Raw genomic sequence first — 7,523 nt, 5'->3', positions numbered from 1 at the left:
CTTAACAAAATTTAAAATGGCCTCATGGGACTATTTGGAAACCAAGGATGACTGTCAGTCCAGGAGAGAGTGTGGCTTGAGAAGATTTTGTCACAGTGTGAGAAGGGGCAGCCTAGAATGGGGAATCCAAGCACAAAAACTTTGCCCTGGACTCTGGAGTCCCTGCATGTGTCCCTGAGAATGAATTACTACAGAGAAAGGCAGGAGCAGAACCCTTTACAAAGCACTGACTCATCAGTTACTGCAGCCCTCCAGGTTCTTGCTGCCCTTGCTCACTCTTCAGATACTTCCCCTGGGCCTTGAGGCCACTTGGACCAGCTTAAATAGTATTTTTTTGCTATGCTAAGCTGCCAGGGAGGCTGGAGGTAGTGCTAAGCCCATCCTGTAGATTGGAGACAGTGTTTGTTCACCAGAACAGTCCCCACTGGCAGGCAGGAAAGGGCTGGAGAGAGCTGGAGAGAGGCCTAGTGAGGAGCACACTGCAGTTTTCTTCCTCAGCCAACCCCCATACTGAGGAGACAATTCCAGGGAGGTGGGATGCATTGTTCTTGGCTAGCTGCAAGTTTCTGGGCAGTGAACAAAGCAGTCCAGAAGCTGTGCGAGGGGAAAAAGATGAGGAGGGGACTAAAAGGGAGGTGGTGGAGGATATCTAGACCAGAAGCCCCTGGGGCTGCCCAGGAGACTGACGGATCTGCTTACAAACATTAGAACTTCCCTCTCCGGCCCTCCCAGACCCCAGGGAATGTGGACTGCTTTGCTCTCCCAGATCAGGAAGAACACGATGTCCTTATCTGGTGGGAGAGGGCTGGTCAATACCACCTCCAAGGAGAAATGAGAAGGGAACCCGGAGAACTGCAAACCCAGCAGGCAACGCCATTGGGGGAAGCCTAGGAAGAAGGATACAGGCTCCATCCAAGGCCCCAGGGTTCCAGGAGTCCGGATGGGCGGTGGATTCAGACTGCGTACTCTCTCACCAATGCTTCAAAGCCATGGTGCTTGGGGCTGGTGTGAATTTTTTACTTTCATTGTCTTTATGAGCTTCTTCTAGACCTGGCTTCTAAAAAGCTACAAATGCCAAACAGCTGCTCAGGCGACAGCATTTTTCCATCCACTTCTCTGACTCCCTACTCACCATTCCTCTCACCTGAATATATTTTATCTGGGATCTGCTGCAGACCCATGCTTCTTCTAGGACTCTCATTCTCTGTGCCTCTCCTCCACACAAAGAAATTGACCCATTGTGCCTGATGAAAACAAAGTTGCCTTTCCCTGAGTTACTTTACCAAGCTCCAACCCAGTCACAGCCACTCTGAGCACCAGTTCAGTGACACTGGGGACACAATAAAACACTCACCTAGTAGGAGGGGTCTGGGAGTTCTGGAACTTGTGGTTTGGATTGAGACCATGATGTCCTGATCTAAGTTAGGGTTGCCATAGATCTAGCATGGTTCAGAAGTCCATGGCTTTGCAACAGTACCCAATACTTAGTGATGTGGCCTTAGAGAGGTGTTATACATTTTAGCCTGGGTTCTAGTTTCTCAGCCCAATTCTGCCAACCCAGATCACTTTATGACCATGGAACCAATCTAGCCAGACATTTTTCCTGGCAAAATGGATGGGTTTTTTTCAATTCAACAAACCTTTCCTGAGCACCTGCTTTATTGTGGAGGAACAGGCAGTCCTGGAGTGGAGTAGAGGAAACAGGGTTCTGGCTGGTAGTTAAGAGATCTGGGCTCCATAACTGACAGGTCCACTCACTATGTGACTTCAGAGAAGTTACTTCTCTTCCTTGGGTCCCAGTTTCCTCATGAGTAAAATTAAATATTTGGATTCCATTAGCAGTTCCCAAATTTTTCACCCTTAAAAATATTTCCCCTCCTGGACCATGTATTTTGCGAGATTTCTTTTTTTTTTTTTACTAATAAATATATTGATTATGTTATAATTTATTTCCTCATCTTATTAGCCTAAGTCATAACTGCCAATCAGAACTTCTGACCAGTAAAGATAATGATTGTTATAGCCAAAAAGAAAGAAACTTCACACTTTAGTGAGCATGTGCTCTATGTCACCTTATCCTGGGTCAACCTAGAATTTCTTTGAGGGTTTCAGATTCATTCAAAGACGTCTCTCCTTCCCTCCATTCCCTCTTTACTACCTTCTACCATTTTCAGTTAAAAGCTGCTGGAATAGACGGTCACTAAGCTCCCATCAGCCCTTTAGGTGCCCCAGAGAATGAGTCCCTGCCCTCAACTTGCTGCCTTCAAACCTGGCTCCCCAGTTTCTGTGACACTGCCATACTAGCCTTTCAAACTGTGGCTGCTTTGTAGAGGTGGTAGGCCTTCTTCTCTGGGTTGTTTCTCCTCAGTTATAAGGCCTCTGTGAAGTATGGGCAGGAACCCAGACAGGCTAGAGGGATGAGGGCAAGGATCCTCACCACAGTTAAGCCAAGCCTGATCTCCGAGTTTCTTTTGGTCTGCTTGCCATTGTTCAGTGGACTGTTCAGATTGTTAATGAAGGGTATGCTTCTTATAGGTTCCGATCTTACCCAAAACAATATGTTCTTCTGAGATTTGGAGAACCAGAGAACATTGGAAAATATGAAGTACATTTTGAATTTGAAAGTGGAACACTCCCGAAGGGCAGATGCCAGGTTGAGGGGAGCATGTTTGGCTTAGGGACAGTCCCCACCCTTCCCAGGCTGAACCAGATCACCATATACCCAGGTAGCTCTCAGCCAGAGAGAGAGGTCTAAGGGCTTACCCCTCTTCTCTATTTTTCTGTCTCTGTCTCTGTTCCTCCTCTGCCCACTCAGCCTTAGCTCTATTTAAAGAAAGCTCAGCTGGAAAGCGACAAGGACCCTTAGAGCAAATATTTTCAGAATCCTTCATGATATAGGCAGAGAAACAAAGATCTAGAAGAGTAAGGGACTTGACTTAGGCCTCATAGCAGATTAGTGGTAGAGCTGAGAACTGGAGTCTAGGGCTATGGGTTGAAGGGAAGCTTCTAAAACAGAGAATATCCTAAGTTAAGTGTGTGGGCGGCATGCAGAAAGCAGATTAAGACCCTTACTCTGGACTTTGTGGCCACCTCTAGGGTTGGTTTGCTTTTGACCTGGTAGGCTCCTGGCACTGTCACCAAAGTATCTCTCAGAAACAGAGATACCACCTCTGAGTAATTCTTTTGGAGCTTGAAACTTGTGCATATTTAATTTTCCAAAAATAAAATCTTAGTATAGACGAGACCCTGTGGGAACGAGGATCAGGGCAGGCCCTGAGGGAGGCAGCTCAGAGAAGACAATTGAGAAAGCCCCCAGTGACAGCCTTTGCAGACTACACAGTTTACAAAATCCTAACTGGTATTCTTGCCTCCTCCCATATATTCTGCAGACTGACCGTTGTCAGGACATGCTCCATAAAAATGAAAATCTGACTTTGTCAGTTCCCAGCCCAGAAACAACTCATGAATCTCCATTGACTTGGTGAGATTCGATCCAGACTCCTGAGCATGCCATTCAAGTTCCCAGGCTGCTTTCCCAGGCTTATATTTTTCCGCCCAGCACCTACCTAAACCACCCACACATACCTTTTCCATTCACACGGTATCATTCATATTTCAAGCCTCCAAAGCATTTGTAATTATTTGATTATCCTTCAGGACTCAACTCAAAGATCACTTTCTGTTCTATTAAGCTTTTTTTTTTTAAATAACAGCTTTATCGAGACAAAATTCATATGCCATACAATCATCTCAGCAAACACTAATCTACTTTCTGTCCACATGTCTTTGCATGTTCTGGACATTTCATATAAATGGAATTATACAATATGCGGTCTTTTTGACTGGCTTCTTTCACGTAGCATAATGTTTTCAGGGTTCTCCTATGTTGTGGCATGTATCATTAATTTATTCATTTTTATGGCTGAATAATATTCTATTGTATGGATATATCACATTTTGTTTATCCATTCATCAATTCATGCACAGTTGGGTTGTTTCCATTTTTTGGCTATTATAAATAATGCTGCTATGAACATTTGTGTTCAAGTTGTTTTTTGTAGGCATATATTTTCATTTGTCTTGGATATATACCTAAGAGTAGAATTATTAGATTATATGATAACTATGTTTAACATTTTAAGGAACTGCCAAAATATTTTCTAAAGCAACTGAATCATTTTCCATCCCCACCAGCAGTGAATGACGATTTCAATTTCTCCACATCCTTACCAATATTTATTTTCCTTTTTAATTATTATTATTGTAACCATCCTAGTGAGTATCAAGTGGTATCTCTTTTTTTCTTTTGATTTACAGTTCTCTAATGATGTTGGGCATGTTATCATATGCTTATTGGCCATTCATATTTCTTCTTTGGAGAAATGTCTATCTAAATAGTTATTTTTGCCTGATGTTTCAAAAGACTATATTTTTTAGAGCAGTTTTAGGCTCACAGCAAAATTGAGTGGAAGGTACAGAGATTTCTTATATACCCCCTGCCCCAACACACACAGAGCCTCCCCTAATATTAACATCCCAAACCAGAGTGATACATTTATTACAATGAGTGAACCTACATTGGTACATCATCAGTGCCCAAAGTCCATAGTTTACATTGCATTCACTCTTTGTATCAGTACATTCTATGAACTCTGACAAACGTCGAACTCCACCATTAAGTATCATACAGAATAGTTTCACAGCCATAAAAATCCTCTATGCTTTACCTATTCCTCTCTCCTTCCCCCTGAACCCCTGGCAACCACTGATTCTTTTACTGTCTCCATAGTTTTGCCTTTTTCAGGCTGTCATATAGTTGAAATTATATGGTAGGTAGCCTTTTCAGGTTGGCTTCTTTCACTTAGTAACATGCATTTAAATTTCCTCCATGTCTTTTCATGTCTTGATACTTCATTTCTTTTTAGCACTGAATAATATTCCATTTTCTGGATGAACCACAGTTTATTTATCCATTCACCTGCTGAAGGACATCTTGATTGTTTCCAAGTTTAGGCAGTTATGAATATCGCTGATATAAATAATCATGTGCAAGTTTTTGTGTGGACATAGGTTTTTTGATTCATTTCCTTAAATACCAAGGAGCACAATCGCTAGATCATATGGTAAGAGTATGTTTAGTTTTGTAGGAAACTGCCAAACTATCTTCCAAAGTGGCTGTACCATTTTGCATTCTCACCAGCAACGAATAACAGTTTCTGTTGCTGCACATTTTGGCCAGCATTTTGTGTTGTCAGTGTTTTGGATTTTGTCCATTCTTATAGGTATGTAGTGGATCTTGTTGTTTTCATTTGCAATTCCCTAATGACACATGATGTGGAACGTCTTTTCATATGCTTATTTGCCCTCTATATATCTTCTTTAGTGAGGTGTCTGTTCAGACGTTTTGCGCATTTTTTAATCGGGTTGTTATTTTCTTATTGTTGAATTTTGAGTTCTTTGTATATTTTGGATAACAAACAGTCCTTTATCAGATATATCCTCTGCAGATATTTTCTCTCAGTCTGTGGCTTATTTTCTCATTTCTTGACAGTGTCTTTTGCAGAGCAAAAGTTTTACATTTTAATGAAATACAGCTTATCAATTCTTCCTTTTATGGATCATATCTAAAAAGTCATCACCAACTAATCCAAGACCACTTTTATATAACAGTATACTGCCTCATGAGTAGTGCAAGTATCTTATAAAAACAAAATAATCCTAATTCTTCCTTGCTGTCCCTTCTATCATTGCTGTCATTTATTTCACTTATATGTAAGTATACGTAATTGAATGCTGTTGCTATTATTATTTTGAGCAAAAAATTGATCTCTTAGATCAATTAAAAATAAGAAAAATAAAGTTTTTATTTTACTTTCGCTCATCTGTTCTCCAATGCTCTTCCTTTCTTTATGTAGATCAAAAGTTCTGACCTATATTGTTGGGTGGGCCAAAATGTGCCTTCGGTTTTTTAAGTAGAAATAGAAGACACATTTTTCATTTTCACCAAGAACTTTATTGAACAGTGTATTCACCCTTTTGTTCCACTACCTTCTGCCATTTTTCAGGCAACTTCATAATTCCATCTTCCCAAAACTTTTTATCTTTTTGAGCAAAGAACTGTTCCAGGTACCTTTTACAGTCTTCCAGGGAACTGAAATTTTTTCCATTAAAAGAATTTTGTAAAGACTGAAATAAATGGAAATCCGAAGGTGTAATGTCTGGTAAATATGGCGGATGAATCAGAACTTCCCAGCCAAGCTGTAACAGTTTTTGCCTGGTCATCAAAGAAACATGTGGTCTTGTGTTATCCTGATAGAAGATTATGCATTTTCTGTTGACTAATTCTGGACGCTTTTTGTCGAGTGCCGCTTTCAGCTGGTCTAATTGGGAGCAGTACTTGTTGGAATTAATCGTTTGGTTTTCCAGAAGGAGGTCATAATAGAGGACTCCCTTCCAATTCCACCATATACACAACATCACCTTCTTTGGATGAAGACTGGCCTTTGGTGTGGTTGGTGGTGGTTCCTTTCGCTTGCCCAACGATCTCTTCCATTCCACGTTGTTGTACAGTATCTACTTTTCATCGCCCGTCACAATTGGTTTTAAAAATGGAACATTTTCATTAAGTTTCAGTAGAGAATTGCATGCAGAAATAATGGTCAAGAAGGTTTTTTTCACTTAACTTATGTGGAACCCAAACATCAAAGTAATGAACATACCCAAGCTGGTGCAAATGATTTTCAGTGCTTTATTTGGATATTTTGAGTATGTCGGCTAGCTCCTGCATGGTATAACGTTCATTGTTTTCAATTATTGTTTCGGTTTGATCGCTATCAACTTCAGCTGGTCTACCCGACCATGGAGCATCATCCAGCAAGAAATCCCCAGCACGAAACTTTGCAAGCCGCTTTTGACATGTTTGATCAGTCACAGCACCTTCTCCATACACTGCACAAATCTTTTTGTGTGTTTCAGTTGCATATTTACCTTTCTTGAAATAATAAAGCATAATATGCTGAAAATGTTGCTGTTTTTCTTTCGTCTTCAATATTAAAATGGCTACACAAAAATTCACCAACTTTGTTTATTTTTTAAATATATTTTTAAAATTTATTTTTTTAACATCTTTATTGGAGTATAATTGCTTTACAATGGTGTGTTAGTTTCTGCTTTATAACAAAGTGAATCAGTTATACATATACATATATCTCCATATCTCTTCCCTCTTGCGCCTCCATCCCACCCACCCTCCCTATCACATCCACCCTCCCTATCACATCCACCCTCCCTATCCCACCCTTCTAGCTGGTCACAAAGCACAGAGCCGAAAGACAGCTAGGTGCTACTAGAGCCATCTTAAGGAAAAAACCGAATGAACCTTTTGGCCCACCCACTATTTTCCTTCTCACTGAAGAACTTCTTCTAACATTTTTTTGCATGGCAGGTTCACTGGCAACAAATTCCCTCAATTGTTATTTTTCTGAGAAAGTATTTCTCCTTTACTTTTGGAGGTTAATTTCCCA

Source organism: Monodon monoceros, unplaced genomic scaffold (genome assembly GCF_005190385.1).
Source record: "Monodon monoceros isolate NGI ecotype Baffin Bay Population unplaced genomic scaffold, NGI_Narwhal_1 Super_Scaffold_22, whole genome shotgun sequence".
NCBI lineage: Eukaryota > Metazoa > Chordata > Mammalia > Artiodactyla > Monodontidae > Monodon > Monodon monoceros.
The sequence above is the reverse complement of the archived record's forward strand: the minus strand, read 5'-3'. Positions refer to the sequence as shown.